This window comes from Ovis canadensis, chromosome 6 (assembly GCF_042477335.2).
Source record: "Ovis canadensis isolate MfBH-ARS-UI-01 breed Bighorn chromosome 6, ARS-UI_OviCan_v2, whole genome shotgun sequence".
Taxonomy (NCBI): domain Eukaryota; kingdom Metazoa; phylum Chordata; class Mammalia; order Artiodactyla; family Bovidae; genus Ovis; species Ovis canadensis.
The window spans coordinates 42,736,375-42,753,400 of NC_091250.1; the positions used below are offsets into that span (position 1 = coordinate 42,736,375).

General features: G+C 37.5%; 1 protein-coding gene across 1 annotated transcript in view; it reads left to right on the forward strand.

The window, feature by feature from the left end:
• Positions 1–17,026, forward strand: part of STPG2 (sperm tail PG-rich repeat containing 2) — a 383,941-nt gene that overhangs the window by 103,412 nt on the left and 263,503 nt on the right. The gene's annotated exons all lie outside the window — the stretch shown is intronic.

The following is a 17,026-nucleotide window of genomic DNA, read 5'->3' on the forward strand; positions in this document are numbered from 1 at the left end:
GTTATTGGAGCTAGAGAGAAAGGGTTTTTATTAATCCTTTGCCTATGGTCTGTTCCTTGCACTTTGGCTAACATGTTCACATAGACAAGGACAATTGACACACTTTATGACCACTAGTATTGCATTATTCAAGGGGCATTACTGTTCACTTTATACCTTAATTAACTGGAATAATCTTTTGAAAAATTAGTTTTGTAGGGCCTCTGTTCAGTTCAGTTCAGTCACTCAGTGGTGTCTAACTCTTTGCTACCCCATGAATTGCAGCACGCCAGGCCTCCCTGTCCATCACCAACCCCCAGAGTTCACTCAAACTCATGTCCATCAAGTCGGTGATGCCATCCAGCCATCTCATCCTGTGTCATCCCCTTCTCCTCCTGCCCCCAATCCCTCCCAGCATCAGAGTCTTTTCCAATGAGTCAACTCTTTGCATGAGGTGGCCAAAGTACTGGAGTTTCAGCTTTAGCATCATTCCTTCCAAAGTACACCCAGGGCTGATCTCCTTTAGAATGGACTGGTAGGGCCTACCATACTTTTAATTCTGTAAAAGTGAAAGTGAAAGTCACTCAGTCTTGTCTGACTCTTTGTGACCCTATATAGTCCATGGAATTCTCCAAGCCAGAATACTGGAGTGGGTAGCCTTTCCCTTCTCCAGGGGATCTTCCCAACCCAGGGATCAAACCCAGGTTTCCTGCATTGCAGACAGATTCTTTAATTCTATAGATCTCAGGTAAATTTACATCAGGGAAAAATACATGACAGGGTTTAGTAAACCAAACTTGATACAGTGATTTTTTAAAATATCATTTATATCGAACATGTCTCTTTCATTTCAAAAAAATATACTATTAGTAAACCAGGGGATCTAGGAAGTCTGAAGTTATAATCAAGTTTTTACTTTATCTTCTTGGCTTGGGCTTTAAAAACACTGTTATTGCAGAAGTTACCTTATGAAGTTTCTTTATTTTTAATGGTAATTATAAAAAGACTTCGCTTTCACTTTTTACTTTCATGCATTGGAGAAGGAAATGGCAACCCACTCCAGTGTTCTTACCTGGAGAATCTCAGGGACGGGGGAGCCTGGTGGGCTGCTGTCTATGGGGTCGCACAAAGTCGGACACGACTGAAGTGACTTAGCAGCATAAAAAGACAGCAGAAGATATAGGTAAAGAAAGGCCACCTTATACTCATGCCTGCCTCTGCTCACTGACACACACACAGAGACATTTCTTTAGTGAGTGTAATCCCATTCATTCTTCATGAGAATAGTCACAAAAATATGGATTCTGAGGCTTGTATGCAACCTCAGTTACCCAACCAGATGTCAGGGTCTCTCTATATATTTAAATTGCATATTCAGCATCTGCTCAGATATCTAATAGGCATCTCAAATCACCTATGTCCAAATCAGAAGTTTTGATTTCTCCCACCTGTCTTTCCCATTCAGTCCAACTACCAGTTACTAAATAGTACCAATTTCTTTTATCAAGGAACTTAGGAGTTTTAACTGATATTTCTATATGATCTCTTCTGCATATAGCATTCAGAGATGTCTTTCTAAAATGAAATTAGATCATAATCAGATCATATACTTGTCTTGCACAAAAGCTTCCAGTGATTTCCACCATTTGAAGAATAAAATTTATACATTTAGTCATAGTCAGTATGGTCTTTAATAATATAGACCCAGCCCATTTCTTTTATTTCCTACCACTTTTTGCCATACTTACTCTTAAGTATTCTGCTGTTCTTTTATGGCTTCTTTGAACGTATCAAACTGGATAATCTGGTGAGAGGAGTACGGTTGGTAAGGACACTCCTGTACATTTATACCCTAGAGCAAACGTGCTTTGGTTATCCTGGATGAGGTAAAGCCGCAGCAGAGGATTCTTTGCTGCGTAACCAGTATTGTATAAAAGCAGGTCTTAAGCTCTTTCTTGTCCTTAGCACTCTCTCTTGTCCTTCACAGATTTAGTCCTGAGCTACTTAACCTGACCTGTTTGATACTCTGAGCTTTCTCATATTTGACCTTCCTATTCTTTCTCCTGTTTATAAATTTATCATAGGTATTTGCACTCAAGGCAAGTTTCTTGAGTGTCCAACCAGTGCAGTTCCACAGAATCACATTCAGAAGGACCACATGCTTAATTTAATGCTCAACTGCTGTTATCTTGAAACTCAATACTATTTGAACAAGCAATTCCACATCTTCACTTTGCACTGTGCCTCAAAGTTGTCTTTAATAAGACTACTAAATAAGTGGTCTTATTTGTGCCCCTGTTTGGCATTGTTTTCAATGCTGTATTGGCTATATATATTCACGCTATATTGGCTTCCAGATTCTCCCATTGGCTGTTTCAGGTTTCCACGATCCAGTATTCTCCCAGAGTGTTTATGATCCAGTTCAGTCCCGGCTTCCCCTCACCAACATAGGTCCCAGGAACAGCACTCTATTAGCCTTGTCCTAGCCCTTGGCTCAAGACATTTTCCCTTACATTTTGTGCATAATATTAGAGAAAATGTTTATTAAACACTTACTATGTGCTAGTTACTACAGTTGTTAACTCCTTATTTTATGACTAAATCTATAACTCATTGAAACATTGTGAAAATAACTCCACACAAGGAAAATTGCAATAAATTACTGAGTAGTATGAATCAAAGTGTCATTCTCTTTATTATTTTTTGAATTAATGATTTGGTAATATTTTTGATAATTAACAGCTTCTGTATAGACTTCAAGATGGATCAGTAATAAGAATTACATTCTATGGGAAATGTAAAATTTATTAAGGTTAGCGAAAATTTTTAGTAAAACTATTGAGTTAAAACTGTCTTTTAGTGGATAAAATAAAGATAGTTTACCAAAGAATTTTGAGCTCTAAGTATCTAGGGAAAGCACAGTTACTAATCTTTAACAAAATAAGTGAAAGAGAAGAGTGAAAAAGTTGGCTTAAAGCTCAACATTCACAAAACGAAGATCATGGCATCTGGTCCCATCACGTCATGGAAAATAGATGGGGAAACAGTGGAAACAGTGTCAGACTTTATTTTTTTTGGGCTCCAAAATCACTGCAGATGGTGATTGCAGCCATGAAATTAAAAGATGCTTACTGCTTGGAAGAAAAGTTATGACCAACCTAGACAGCATATTCAAAAGCAGAGACATTACTTTGCCAACAAAGGTCCGTCTAGTCAAGGCTGTGGTTTTTCCAGTGGTCATGTATGGATGTGAAAGTTGAACTGTGAAGAAAGCTGGACTGTGAAGAAAGCTGAGCGCTGAAGAATTGATGCTTTTGAAGTGTGGTGTTGGAGAAGACTCTTGAGAGTCCCTTGGACTGCAAGGAGATCCAACCAGTCCATTCTAAAGGAGATCAGTTTTGGGTGTTCATTGGAAGGAATGATGCTAAAGCTGAAACTCCAGTACTTTGGCCATCTCATGTGAAGAGTTGACTCATTGGAAAAGACCCTGATGCTGGGAGAGATTGTGGGCAGGAGGAGAAGGGGATGACTGAGGATAAGATGGCTGGATGCCGTCACTGACTCGATGGACATGAGTTTGAGTGAACTCCAGAAGTTGGTGATGGACAGGGAGGCCTGGTGTGCTGCGATTCATGGGGTCGCAAAGAGTCGGACAGGACTGAGTGACTGAACTGAACTGAACAAAATAAACCCTTATGCTGATTAATTTTTCTCACAGTTATAGTTAAAACTGACAGTAATGCAAAGGTTCCTTTTCATTATATACATAGTTTCTTAGGGATGTTCCTTGTGAAGAACAAGTTTCCTCATTTGTGTTTAGTTCTTTGGAGTAAATTGTATAAAAATGTAGAGTTCAACATTAAACATGTGAGTAGCACTTGCTTTTTGTATCTTGTTAAATGAGATTCTGCATTTTGAGTTGATTTCTTGAGAAATATCTTCTGTTTTACGTAAACTTATGAGAGGGCTACCCTGATAACTTAGTTGGTAAGGAATCCACCTTCAATGCAGGAGACCCTGGTTCGATTCCTGGGTCAGAGAGATCTGCTGGAGAAGGGATAGGTTACCCAGTCCAGTGTTCTTGAACTTCCCTGGTGGCTCAGATGGTAAAGAATTTGCCTGCAATTCGGGAGACCTGGGTTTGATCCCTGGGTTGGGAGATCTCCTGGAGTAAGGGAATGGCTACCCACTTCAGTATTCTGGCTTGGAAATTCCATGGACTAGTCCATGGTGTCGCAAAGAGTTGGACACGACTGAGCGACTTTCCCGTATGAGAATATGATCATGAGGAATGGTGAAAAATAAAAATAGGTGCATAACCTAAGCTATTTTCCCCTAAAAATTCATAACCTGTAACATGTTTTCCCCCTTTATAATAAAATTTTATTTTATTTTTTTATAAGAAATATATCTTGAAAAGATTAAAGAAAAGACAGCTAAAAGAGGTTTCAGGAAAAACTAAAGAAGTAGATAATATGTTTGATCTGAAATTAGCTATCTATATAATTTAGAGAAATTGTAATTCACAGGAAAGAATGTGCACAATCATGATTAAAGCTTAAAAATGAAACTGTAACAGAATTCAAGAATGATTACAGTCTTCAGCACTTTGTGCATATTATTCAACAAGTGAATTTTAAGATGAAAGCATCTGAAAAATCAGTTGTATAGCTGTCCTTGCTTACTTTTTAAAAGAAGATACATATGTAAGATTTATTTATCTTTAGCTTTCAGGTAAATGAAATTCACAAAAATGCTGCCAAAGGAAATCAATCAATGCCTTCATGATTATTTTTCAAGACAATTCACAAATTATGTGATGGGAAAAAGGAAAATTATTGGTTGTCTAAACTTTTCATCTTTATAGAAGGAAATGGGATGAGACACATTATGACACAGGTACCTACTAAAAGCCTAAAGTCAAAACCTGTGTTTATTTTACTCCAATTTAGATTTGGAATTATTTGCTTGGGCTTCCCTGGTGGCTCAGCTGGTAAAGAATTATTTGCTTTTATAAATATCTTGTGGATTGATTCTTAAAGTTGTTATGTGGGGTATAGTTAATGGCTTTTGTAGAGTCAAGTCCCTGCTAGATGTATCTATAAGAACCAGAATATTAAAGGGTATTGGGATGCCGTGTACCTACATGCTAAGCAAGGGATTCAAAGTGTAATCATCAGCAGATGGGTTCTCCTAAAGTGTTAAGAGCTGATCTCAATTAGCATGTTCTCATTTGCCAAAATCAATGATATTTTGGGAAGCTATTCTGATATTTTGCAGCTAAAAGAGAACAAGGTTTTAAAATTTTACTAATTTTAACTGAATCCTTATACCACTTTAATTATTTTTCCCCAGTTCTTTGTTATAATTTTGTCAAAAGAAATGGAGAATGTTTGGTGTAAGTGGGCCTCCCGTCTCTTATCCAGCTTAAGACACTGTTAGAGAAACTTACCAACTAGCCTTTGAGAACTACTAGTTTTTGATGTTTCATCAGTTCTTGGGTATTGCTTAAACCTTAAAAATTTAAGTATACTTGGAGTACTCTTTCTGAGAATAAGACTGTTTTACTCTCCCTCAGTGAGGTTATAGTGGAAAGAATGGACTCAGTCACTGAATTTCCTAGCTATCTCTTAATAGAAAGGTAAAGGGAAATCACTCAGTCGTGTCTGACTCTTTGCGATCCCATGGACTGTAGCCCACCAGGCTCCTCCGTCCATGGGATTCTCCAGGCGAGAGTACTGGAGTGGGTTGCCATTTCCTTCTCCAGGGGATCTTCCCTACCCAGGAATCGAACCCGTGTCTCCTGCATCGTAGGCAGACACTTTATCATCTGAGCCACCAGGGAAGTCAAAGTGATGTCACTCAGTTGTGTCTGACTCTTTGTGACCCTGTGGACTATAGCCCACCAGGCTCCTCCATCCATGAGATTCTCCAGGCAAGAGTACTGGAGTGGGTTGCCATTTCCTTCTCCAGGGGATCTTCCTGACCCAGGGATTGAACCCAGGTCTCCCCCGCATTGCAGGCAGATGCTTTAACCTCTGAGACACCATGATTTTTTACATCTCTTAATAGGTGCTGCCTATTTATGGATGTATCAACACATAAAGATTCTTCTCCAGAAGTGGTCCATTAGTTCAGTGTCTATTAAGTGATAGGTACTTTGTTAAGTATTTTAAATATATGATCTTGTTTAATTCTTTCTAATTACCAAATATTAATATCTCTATTAATTCTTCTATATTAGGTATAAATTGTTGACCTTTCTTATTTTTTCACTATGTATATAGAGCTTCACTAGTGGCTCAGAGGGTAAAGAATCCACCTGCAATGTGGGAGACCTGGGTTCAGTCCCTGGGTTGGGAAGATACTCTGGAGGAGGGCATGGCAACCCACTCCAGTATTCTTGCCTGGAGAATTCCACAGATGGAGGAGCCTGGAAGGCTACAGTCCATGGGGTGACAAAGAGGTGGACACTACTGAGCAAATTTCACTTTCATATAGATCTGTATTTATTAAAGTGGAATTCTAGATGTCAGGAGCATAGTATTGAGTTTTAAAAAGCCATTACAAAATGGAAAAACAGATTTAAAACTATTATACATATTTATATTCTTAGAAATCTTAAAAGATGTTTATCAAAATGTTAACAATGGTTAGTAATTTCTTGGTGCTAGGAGGAAGGAGGTGTGAGAATTTATGAATACATAATATTTTTAAAATAAACATGCCATTTTAATTTTAGTACAAAAAACTAAGGCCAGTGAACCCTATTTTTGACAAGTGTATTTGACAAGTATCTTTGCCAAATATATCAAGCATATTTAAATATCTTTCTCATTAAAAGATAAAGAAATAGAGGCAATAGGGAAATTCTCTAACCGCCCCCCCCCCCCAATATACGTATATATCAAACCATAAATTACATGCCTGTCAAAAAGAAGAGTTGCTTGGGATAGAGGATCTCGATTTATCAGATCCTCCCCTTTCATCTCAGGATTTTTTTGAAGAGAAGGCACTTTATAGATTATTTATTAGTTGCTAAATGTGAATTTGTCTCCCACTTGTACACAATAGCCTAACTTCTTTACCTCTATGCTGCTATCAAGCCACCTGTCTTATCTTTCTTCTTCTCTTTGACAACCTCCGTAACCTCCAAAACATTTATCTTCTGTGCCATAAAATTTTTTTCCAAAGAAAGATCAGTTATATGTTCCAGTTTTGATAGAATCATCTTTAACTTTGGCAGATTAGAGAACTTCCTCCATAAGTATAGCCATGCCTGAACTGTCTAAAGTGGGGTCTTCCACTAATTAGGGCAAAGACCCAAACAGGATTCATCAGTTATTTGAATCTGCTAAGAAATTTTATACCTTTATTTTCTCTTTCTTTGAACTGACAGACCTGTGATGAGGTGAAAGATGTGGGGCAAGCCCTTTACACAGGTCAGGGACACTGTGCAGGTCCCTGTACAGGACACTATACAGGTCAGCAATAATTGCTTGCATGATGTTGCAGTGCAGCTCGTTGTACACTTGGCACTCACAGCAAAATTTCCTTCCAGCTATGGTGAAGCACAGCTATCCCATCTTCATTCTTGATGCAGTCCTTCCCAGTCAATGACTGTGTGGTTCATTTGTAGCTGGTTGCTTCCACAGCACGCTTGTGGACTTTAAACTTGCACACTTCACAAGACAATCCTTAGGGTTTGCCAAACTGTGGTCCACGAACCAAATCATGGCCTATAGACTTGTGCTTCTTTTTGTACAGGCACTGAAATAAAAATTTTATAGGGTTTTAAAATAAAATAAAGTGTGCAGTAGAGATAGCATATGGTCTACAAAGCCTAAAATAATTACTGTTTTGGCCCTTTACTGAAAAACTTTGCCAACTCCTGATCTGTGTGATATGACCCTGGATTAAACCTCTAATGCAAGTTACAATATGTTGGCCTAGCATGTGAATGGGAATACCAATTATACATTCCTGAGAAATGATAGTCATGATACTGAGCAGACTCAAAATGTTCCCTGTTCTGAACATTTTTCAGTCTTCCAATCCAATCTTCCATGTATTTTTTTGTTGTCAGTACATAAAATGAGCTTTATACATGGAGTTTTGACCACAAGACTTGGTGTTGGATTCAACCACATCAGCAACCATCAGATCTATCTTATCAAACATGATTGCCTTTGTAAAGAATTATTCTACCCACCCCCTGTTTTCAAATGTTGGTTTGGATTTTTATGTTTCGTTAGCATCATTTTTTGATAATAATTATTATTCTTTTAGAAAATCTGGCCCATGATTGAAACCTTGCAGATGAGTGTCTGCAGGAAACTGGGGTCTGTTTTGGACTCACTGTCATGACTCCTCTGTGGGTGCCAGAGGCTATAGGGAACTCTGGTGAGAGGTGCCTCCCGACTGGCAGGAAGCCTGGGCAGGATAAGCAAGGCTTGCCAGGGAGGAAGAGGGGCATACATTTTGTTTTTAACTTAAAAAAAAAAAGAAACTTAATATGAGCAATTTTAAAACCTGTACAAAAGTATAGAGAAAGTAGCATAATTTTCAGCTCATGGTCAATCGTGTTTATTCTCTCTCTTGAAATATTTTGATGTAAAACCTAAATATTATATATTCTAACATGTAAGTTTGAATATGAATACCTAAAAATAATTGTAACCCTATTATAATTTGCATTAGAGGTTTAATCCAGGGTCATATCACACAGATCAGGAGTTGGCAAAGTTTTTCAGTAAAGGGCCAAACAGTAATTATTTTAGGCTTTGTAGACCATATGCTATCTCTACTGCACACTTCATTTTACAATCCTGTAAAATTTTTATTTCAGTGCCTGTACAAAAAGAAGCACAAGTCTATAGGCCATGATTTGGTTCGTGGACCACAGTTTGGCAAACCCTAAGGACTGTCTTGTGAAGTGTGCAAGTTTAAAGTCCACAAGCGTGCTGTGGAAGCAACCAGCTACAAATGAACCACACAGTCATTGACTGGGAAGGACTGCATCAAGAATGAAGATGGGATAGCTGTGCTTCACCATAGCTGGAAGGAAATTTTGCTGTGAGTGCCAAGTGTACAACGAGCTGCACTGCAACATCATGCAAGCAATTATTGCTGACCTGTATAGTGTCCTGTACAGGGACCTGCACAGTGTCCCTGACCTGTGTAAAGGGCTTGCCCCACATCTTTCACCTCATCACAGGTCTGTCAGTTCAAAGAAAGAGAAAATAAAGGTATAAAATTTCTTAGCAGATTCAAATAACTGATGAATCCTGTTTGGGTCTTTGCCCTAATTAGTGGAAGACCCCACTTTAGACAGTTCAGGCATGGCTATACTTATGGAGGAAGTTCTCTAATCTGCCAAAGTTAAAGATGATTCTATCAAAACTGGAACATATAACTGATCTTTCTTTGGAAAAAAATTTTATGGCACAGAAGAAAAAGAACCAGTAGATAAATGTTTTGGGCTTCCCTGGTGGCTCAGACGGTAAAGCGTCTGTCTGCAATGCAGGAGACCCGGGTTTGATCCCTGGGTTGGGAAGAACCCCTGGAGAAAGAAATGGCAGTCCACTCCAGTATTCTTGCCTGGAAAATCCCATGGATGGTAGAGCCTGGTAGGCTACTGTCCATGGGGTCGCAAAGAGTCGGACACGACTGAGCGACTTCACTTCACTTCAATATTATACCCACAAAATGAAAATGATTTAATATCCACCAGTTGCCATTTCCATCATAGGTCACATGAATCCACATGCAATGCAGGAAACCCTGGTTTGATTCCTGGGTCAGAAAGATGCACTGGAGAAGGGATAGGCTACCCACTCCAGTATTCTTGGGCTTCCCTTGTGGCCCAGCTGGTAAAGAATCTGCCTGCAATGTGGGAGACCTGGGTTCAATCCCTGGGTTGGGAAGATCCCCTGGAGAAGAGAAAGGCTACCCACTCCAGTATTCTGGCCTGGAGAGTTCCTTGGGGTTGCAAAGAGTTCGACCTGATTGAATGACTTTCACTTTCAGTTGCCACTTAGGGCTTCTCTGGTGGTTCAGACGGTAAATAATCTGCCCACAGTGTGGAAGACCCAGGTTTGATTCCTGGTTTGGGAAGATCCCCTGGAGAAGGAAATGACAACCCACCCTAGTATTTTTGTCTGGATAGTTCCATGGACAGAAGAGCCTGGAGGGCTGCAGTCCATGGGGTTGTAGAGAGTGTGACATGACCAAGTGACTAATACTTCACTTGCCGTTTGGTGTTCAGATTTTCTCAGCAGCCTCACGTTTTAAAAATTGTTTCAATAAAATCAAAATAAGATTCATACATTATAATTGATTGATATAGCTCTTAACTTTCTTTTAATATCTAAGCTTTCTGTCCATTTCTTTATATATATTTATTGGAAAAAAAGGATTATTTTTCTCTTAAATTTCCCACAGTCTGGCTTTGCCAACTATTTCCTGATGGTGTCCTTTAATGTTCCTTTGTCTCTTGTGCATTTTACAAAGTAGATCTATAAGCTTGATCATAATAGTATTCAATCTTTTCAGCAAAACTCTTCTTAAATGATATTGTATATTTCCATCAGGGGATGCATAGTATCTACTCGCTCTCTTTTGTGATATTGTTGGCCATTGATGATCATAATCTAGATCTAGTTATTTACTAGGGGTTGCAAAATTTGGTAGTTTCTAATTTTCTACCTGTTTATTAGTTGAAATACACATAGTTGCTTGAAAATGCTGTGTTGTAGTTCATATAGAAAAGTCAAGATAAATGCTTGATATATTTATTTCTTTTATTTGCCATTTTTCAAAATATTGTGTTGTCACTCAGCATTCTTCAATGGTGACCAATGATTTTTTTTAAAAAATATCACTATGAATTCATATAGTTAGACAGGTGTCTTTAATATTTATTTCTGCCCTCATCTTCCACTCTTGTCAGTTGGGAGCCTAATTTGGCTTTTTATTAAAACCTAGCAATCTTTGATTCCTTTCTTTCTGATATAATAAAATGTTCCAAGCGCATCCTTATAATACATGTAGTCTGTGATTTCTTAAGGGAGTCTTGGTTCCTTTTAGTATTATCCTTATTTTAAAGCTGAGGAAGCTGAAGTTTGGCATGTTTTACAATTACTAAATGATGGGCTTGCTATTCTGACCCAGATCCATTTTATTATAAAATTCCCAAATCCAGTAGCCATTGGAGACATGGAGAGTACCCCGTGAACTCAGTTCTTATTTAGCATGTATTTAACTAATTTATGTTCCTACAAGTTCTGCTTTAAGGGAAAAAAGAACTCAAAACTTTTTATATGTGCTTTCTCTTGCTTTATTATATATCAAACAGCCTACATGTGACTTTACTTGTTCTTTCCATTTCAAATTTAAGAGAAACTTTATTCTTCACCTAGGATTAATTGCTTTACTGCTATCTCTAATTATATGAACTCTTATCCAGTACAGAGTCTCATTATTCTCAAGAATCTAGAGTTCTCTGTACTTATTTTATCTTTTGAGTTAAAAGAGAAAGCCACAAGAAACCAGGTCAGACTACAGTGTATTGTTTCATCCTTTCCAACCTTGAGAATTACTCCTGTCCCCTTGCTCTGTACAGTTCCCTAGTGCAGTGTTTCTTAATGTAGGAAGTTCATTAGAATCATGCTTTAGAAAAAACACACACCTTTATTGCTAGCTTCTGAGTCAGTAGGGTTGGTAGGGGCTTCATTTATAAATGTTTGGAGAGACCTTCCAGTGATTCTGATACTACATTTCTCCAGGCAAGAATACTGGACTGGAAAAATCTAATAGTCATAAATAGGACACCAGAATTACAGATACAATGTAAGACTGCAAAATAGGAAAGGCAGGCAGCCTAGAAATAGACCAGAAACCTACAGTAATTTAACATGTGATGAAAGTAGGATCTAAAAATGGTGGGCAAAAAAAATAGATTAGTAGATGTCTGTTGTTGGTACAAATCAGTGGCCTTCTGTGAAAAAAACAACTTAATCTTTCCTAAAAATGAATCAAAATACATTTTTAATAAAGTCATAAAAGTACCAGAGGAAATCATGTGAAAGTATTTTAGAATAGGAGAGTATAAAAGACATTTTAAATTATGATATAAAACTCAAAAACCATAAAAGAGAACAGTGAAATTTAACCACAAAAGTATCATAAAACATTTGTAGTATAAAAATTATCATGACAAATTGTGAAGGTGGTACTTGCAACTCAGTCATAAAACGGTAAACTCCAGTATGTTTAAACTATTTTTAAAACCCTAATTTTAAATAGATGGAATACCAAGAGATGTATACAAATAGTTGTTAGCTATATGGAAAGCCACATCATTTGTCATAATAAGAGAAATGAACTGAGATGCCATTTTCACCTATAAAATTAACAAAGATTCAAAATTTGGATCCATATCACTTGGCTGACCATGGGGAAATAGGAGTACTCATATATTAATAGTGGGAAGGTAAGCTAATACAATCTCTGTGAAAGGCAGTTTGGAAATATCTATCATAATTACAAAGGTATGTATCCTTTCAAAGAGCAGTTCTAAATTTAGGAATTATCCTACAGATAGAATTATACATCTGTAAGGAAGTACATACAGGGTTATTAATTTTACCACTGGTTGAAATAGCAAAAAGCCAAAAACAACATGGTTTTACATCAGTATGGAACTGGCAAAGTAAATCATAATATATAAGTATGAGACAATACTATATAGCTCTATTTTTTTTCTATTATTTTATTATTATTATTATTTTAATTTTTTTAATTTTAAAATCTTTAATTCTTACATGCATTCCCAAACATGAACCCCCCTCCCACCTCCCTCCCCATAACAGCTGTCTGGGTCATCCCCATGCACCAGCCCCAAGCATGCTGTATCCTGCGTCAGACATAGACTGGCGATTCGATTCTTACATGATAGTATACACGTTAGAATGCCATTCTCCCAAATCATCCCACCCTCTCCCTCTCCCTCTGAGTCCAAAAGTCCATTATACACATCTGTGTCTTTTTTGCTGTCTTGCATACAGGGTCATCATTGCCATCTTTCTAAATTCCATATATATGTGTTAGTATACTGTATTGGTGTTTTTCTTTCTGGCTTACTTCACTCGGTATAATCGGCTCCAGTTTCATCCATCTCATCAGAACTGATTCAAATGAATTCTTTTTAACGGCTGAGTAATACTCCATTGTGTATATGTACCACAGCTTTCTTATCCCTTCATCTGCTGATGGACATCTAGGTTGTTTCCATGTCCTGGCTATTATAAACAGTGCTGCAATGAACATTGGGGTACATGTGTCTCTTTCCATTCTGGTTTCCTTGGTGTATATGCCCAGCAGTGGTATTGCTGGGTCATAAGGTAGTTCTATTTGCAATTTTTTAAGGAATCTCCACACTGTTCTCCATAGTGGCTGTACTAGTTTGCATTCCCACCAACAGTGTAGGAGGGTTCCCTTTTCTCCACACCCTCTCCAGCATTTATTGCTTGCAGATTTTTGGGTCGCAGCCATTCTGACTGGTGTGAAGTGGTACCTCATTGTGGTTTTGATTTGCATTTCTCTAATAATGAGTGATGTTGAGCATCTTTTCATGTGTTTGTTAGCCATCTGTATGTCTTCTTTGGAGAAATGTCTATTTAGTTCTTTGGCCCATTTTTTGATTGGGTCATTTATTTTTCTGGAATTGAGCTGCATAAGTTGCTTGTATATTTTTGAAATTAGTTGTTTGTCAGTTGCTTCATTTGCTATTATTTTCTCCCATTCAGAAGGCTGTCTTTTCACCTTGCTTATATTTTCCTTTGTTGTGCAGAAGCTTTTAATTTTAATTAGATCCCATTTGTTTCTTTTTGCTTTTATTTCCAGCATTCTGGGAGGTGGATCATAGAGGATCCTGTTGTGATTTATGTCTGAGAGTGTTTTGCCTATGTTCTCCTCTAGGAGTTTTATAGTTTCTGGTCTTACATTTAGATCTTTAATCCATTTTGAGTTTATTTTGTGTGTGGTGTTAGAAAGTGATCTAATTTCATTCTTTTGCAAGTGGTTGACCAGTTTTCCCAGCACCACTTGTTAAAGAGATTGTCCTTACTCCATTGTATATTCTTGCCTCCTTTGTCAAAGATAAGGTGTCCATATGTGTGTGGATTTATCTCTGGGCTTTCTATTTTGTTCCATTGATCTATATGTCTGTCTTTGTGCCAGTACCATACTGTCTTGATGACCGTGGCTTTGTAGTAGAGCCTGAAGTCAGGCAAGTTGATTCCTCCAGTTCCATTCTTCTTTCTCAAGATTGCTTTGGCTATTCGAGGTTTTTTGTATTTCCATACAAATCTTGAAATTATTTGTTCTAGTTCTGTGAAAAATATGGCTGGTAGCTTGATAGGGATTGCATTGAATTTGTAAATTGCTTTGGGTAGTATACTCATTTTCACTATATTGATTCTTCCAATCCATGAACGTGGTATATTTCTCCATCTATTAGTGTCCTCTTTGATTTCTTTCATCAGTGTTTTATAGTTTTCTATATATAGGTCTTTAGTTTCTTTAGGTAGATATATTCCTAAATATTTTATTCTTTTCATTGCAATGGTGAATGGAATTGTTTCGTTAATTTCTTTTTCTACTTTCTCATTATTAGTGTATAGGAATGCAAGGGATTTCTGTGTGTTGATTTTATATCCTGCAACTTTACTATATTCATTGATGAGGTCTAGTAATTTTCTGGTGGAGTCTTTTTTTTTTATTTTTTTATTTTTTAAATTTTAAAATCTTTAATTCTTACATGCATTCCCAAACATGAACCCCCCTCCCACCTCCCTCCCCATAACATCTTTCTGGGTCATCCCCATGCACCAGCCCCAAGCATGCTGCATCCTGCGTCAGACATAGACTGGCGATTCAATTCACATGATAGTATACATGTTAGAATGTCATTCTCCCAAATCATCCCACCCTCTCCCTCTCCCTCTGAGTCCAAAAGTCCGTTATACACATCTGTGTCTCTTTCCCTGTCTTGCATACAGGGTCGTCATTGCCATCTTCCTAAATTCCATATATATGTGTTAGTATACTGTATTGGTGTTTTTCTTTCTGGCTTACTTCACTCTGTATAATCGGCTCCAGTTTCATCCATCTCATCAGAACTGATTCAAATGAATTCTTTTTAACGGCTGAGTAATACTCCATTGTGTATATGTACCACAGCTTTCTTATCCATTCATCTGCTGATGGACATCTAGGTTGTTTCCATGTCCTGGCTATTATAAACAGTGCTGCAATGAACATTGGAGTACATGTGTCTCTTTCAATTCTGGTTTCCTCGGTGTGTATGCCCAGAAGTGGGATTGCTGGGTCATAAGGTAGTTCTATTTGCAATTTTTTAAGGAATCTCCACACGGTTCTCCATAGTGGCTGTACTAGTTTGCATTCCCACCAACAGTGTAGGAGGGTTCCCTTTTCTCCACACCCTCTCCAGCATTTATTGCTTGCAGATTTTTGGATCGCAGCCATTCTGACTGGTGTGAAGTGGTACCTCATTGTGGTTTTGATTTGCATTTCTCTAATAATGAGTGATGTTGAGCATCTTTTCATGTGTTTGTTAGCCATCTGTATGTCTTCTTTGGAGAAATGTCTATTTAGTTCTTTGGCCCATTTTTTGATTGGGTCGTTTATTTTTCTGGAGTTGAGCTGCATAAGTTGCTTGTATATTTTTGAGATTAGTTGTTTGTCAGTTGCTTCATTTGCTATTATTTTCTCCCATTCAGAAGGCTGTCTTTTCACCTTGCTTATAGTTTCCTTTGTTGTGCAGAAGCTTTTAATTTTAATTAGATCCCATTTGTTTATTTTTGCTTTTATTTCCAGCATTCTGGGAGGTGGATCATAGAGGATCCTGCTGTGATTTATGTCTGAGAGTGTTTTGCCTATGTTCTCCTCTAGGAGTTTTATAGTTTCTGATCTTACATTTAGATCTTTAATCCATTTTGAGTTTATTTTTGTGTGCGGTGTTAGAAAGTGATCTAGTTTCATTCTTTTACAAGTGGTTGACCAGTTTTCCCAGCACCACTTGTTAAAGAGATTGTCTTTACTCCATTGTATATTCTTGCCTCCTTTGTCAAAGATAAGGTGTCCATATGTGTGTGGATTTATCTCTGGGCTTTCTATTTTGTTCCATTGATCTATATGTCTGTCTTTGTGCCAGTACCATACTGTCTTGATGACTGTGGCTTTGTAGTAGAGCCTGAAGTCAGGCAAGTTGATTCCTCCAGTTCCATTCTTCTTTCTCAAGATTGCTTTGGCTATTCGAGGTTTTTTGTATTTCCATACAAATCTTGAAATTATTTGTTCTAGTTCTGTGAAAAATGTGCCTGGTAGCTTGATAGGGATTGCATTGAATTTGTAAATTGCTTTGGGTAGTGTACTCATTTTCACTATATTGATTCTTCCAATCCATGAACGTGGTATATTTCTCCATCTATTAGTGTCCTCTTTGATTTCTTTCATCAGTGTTTTATAGTTTTCTATATATAGGTCTTTAGTTTCTTTAGGTAGATATATTCCTAAATATTTTATTCTTTTCATTGCAATGGTGAATGGAATTGTTTCCTTAATTTCTTTTTCTACTTTCTCATTATTAGTGTATAGGAATGCAAGGGATTTCTGTGTGTTGATTTTATATCCTGCAACTTTACTATATTCATTGATGAGGTCTAGTAATTTTCTGGTGGAGTCTTTAGGGTTTTCCATGTAGAGGATCATGTCATCTGCAAACAGTGAAAGTTTTACTTCTTCTTTTCCAATTTGGATTCCTTTTATTTCTTTTTCTGCTCTGATTGGTGTGGCCAAAACTATGTTGAATAGTAGTGGTGAAAGTGGGCACCCTTGTCTTGTTCCTGACTTTAGGGGAAATGCTTTCAATTTTTCACCATTGAGGATAATGTTTGCTGTGGGTTTGTCATATATAGCTTTTATTATGTTGAGGTATGTTCCTTCTATTCCTGCTTTCTGGAGA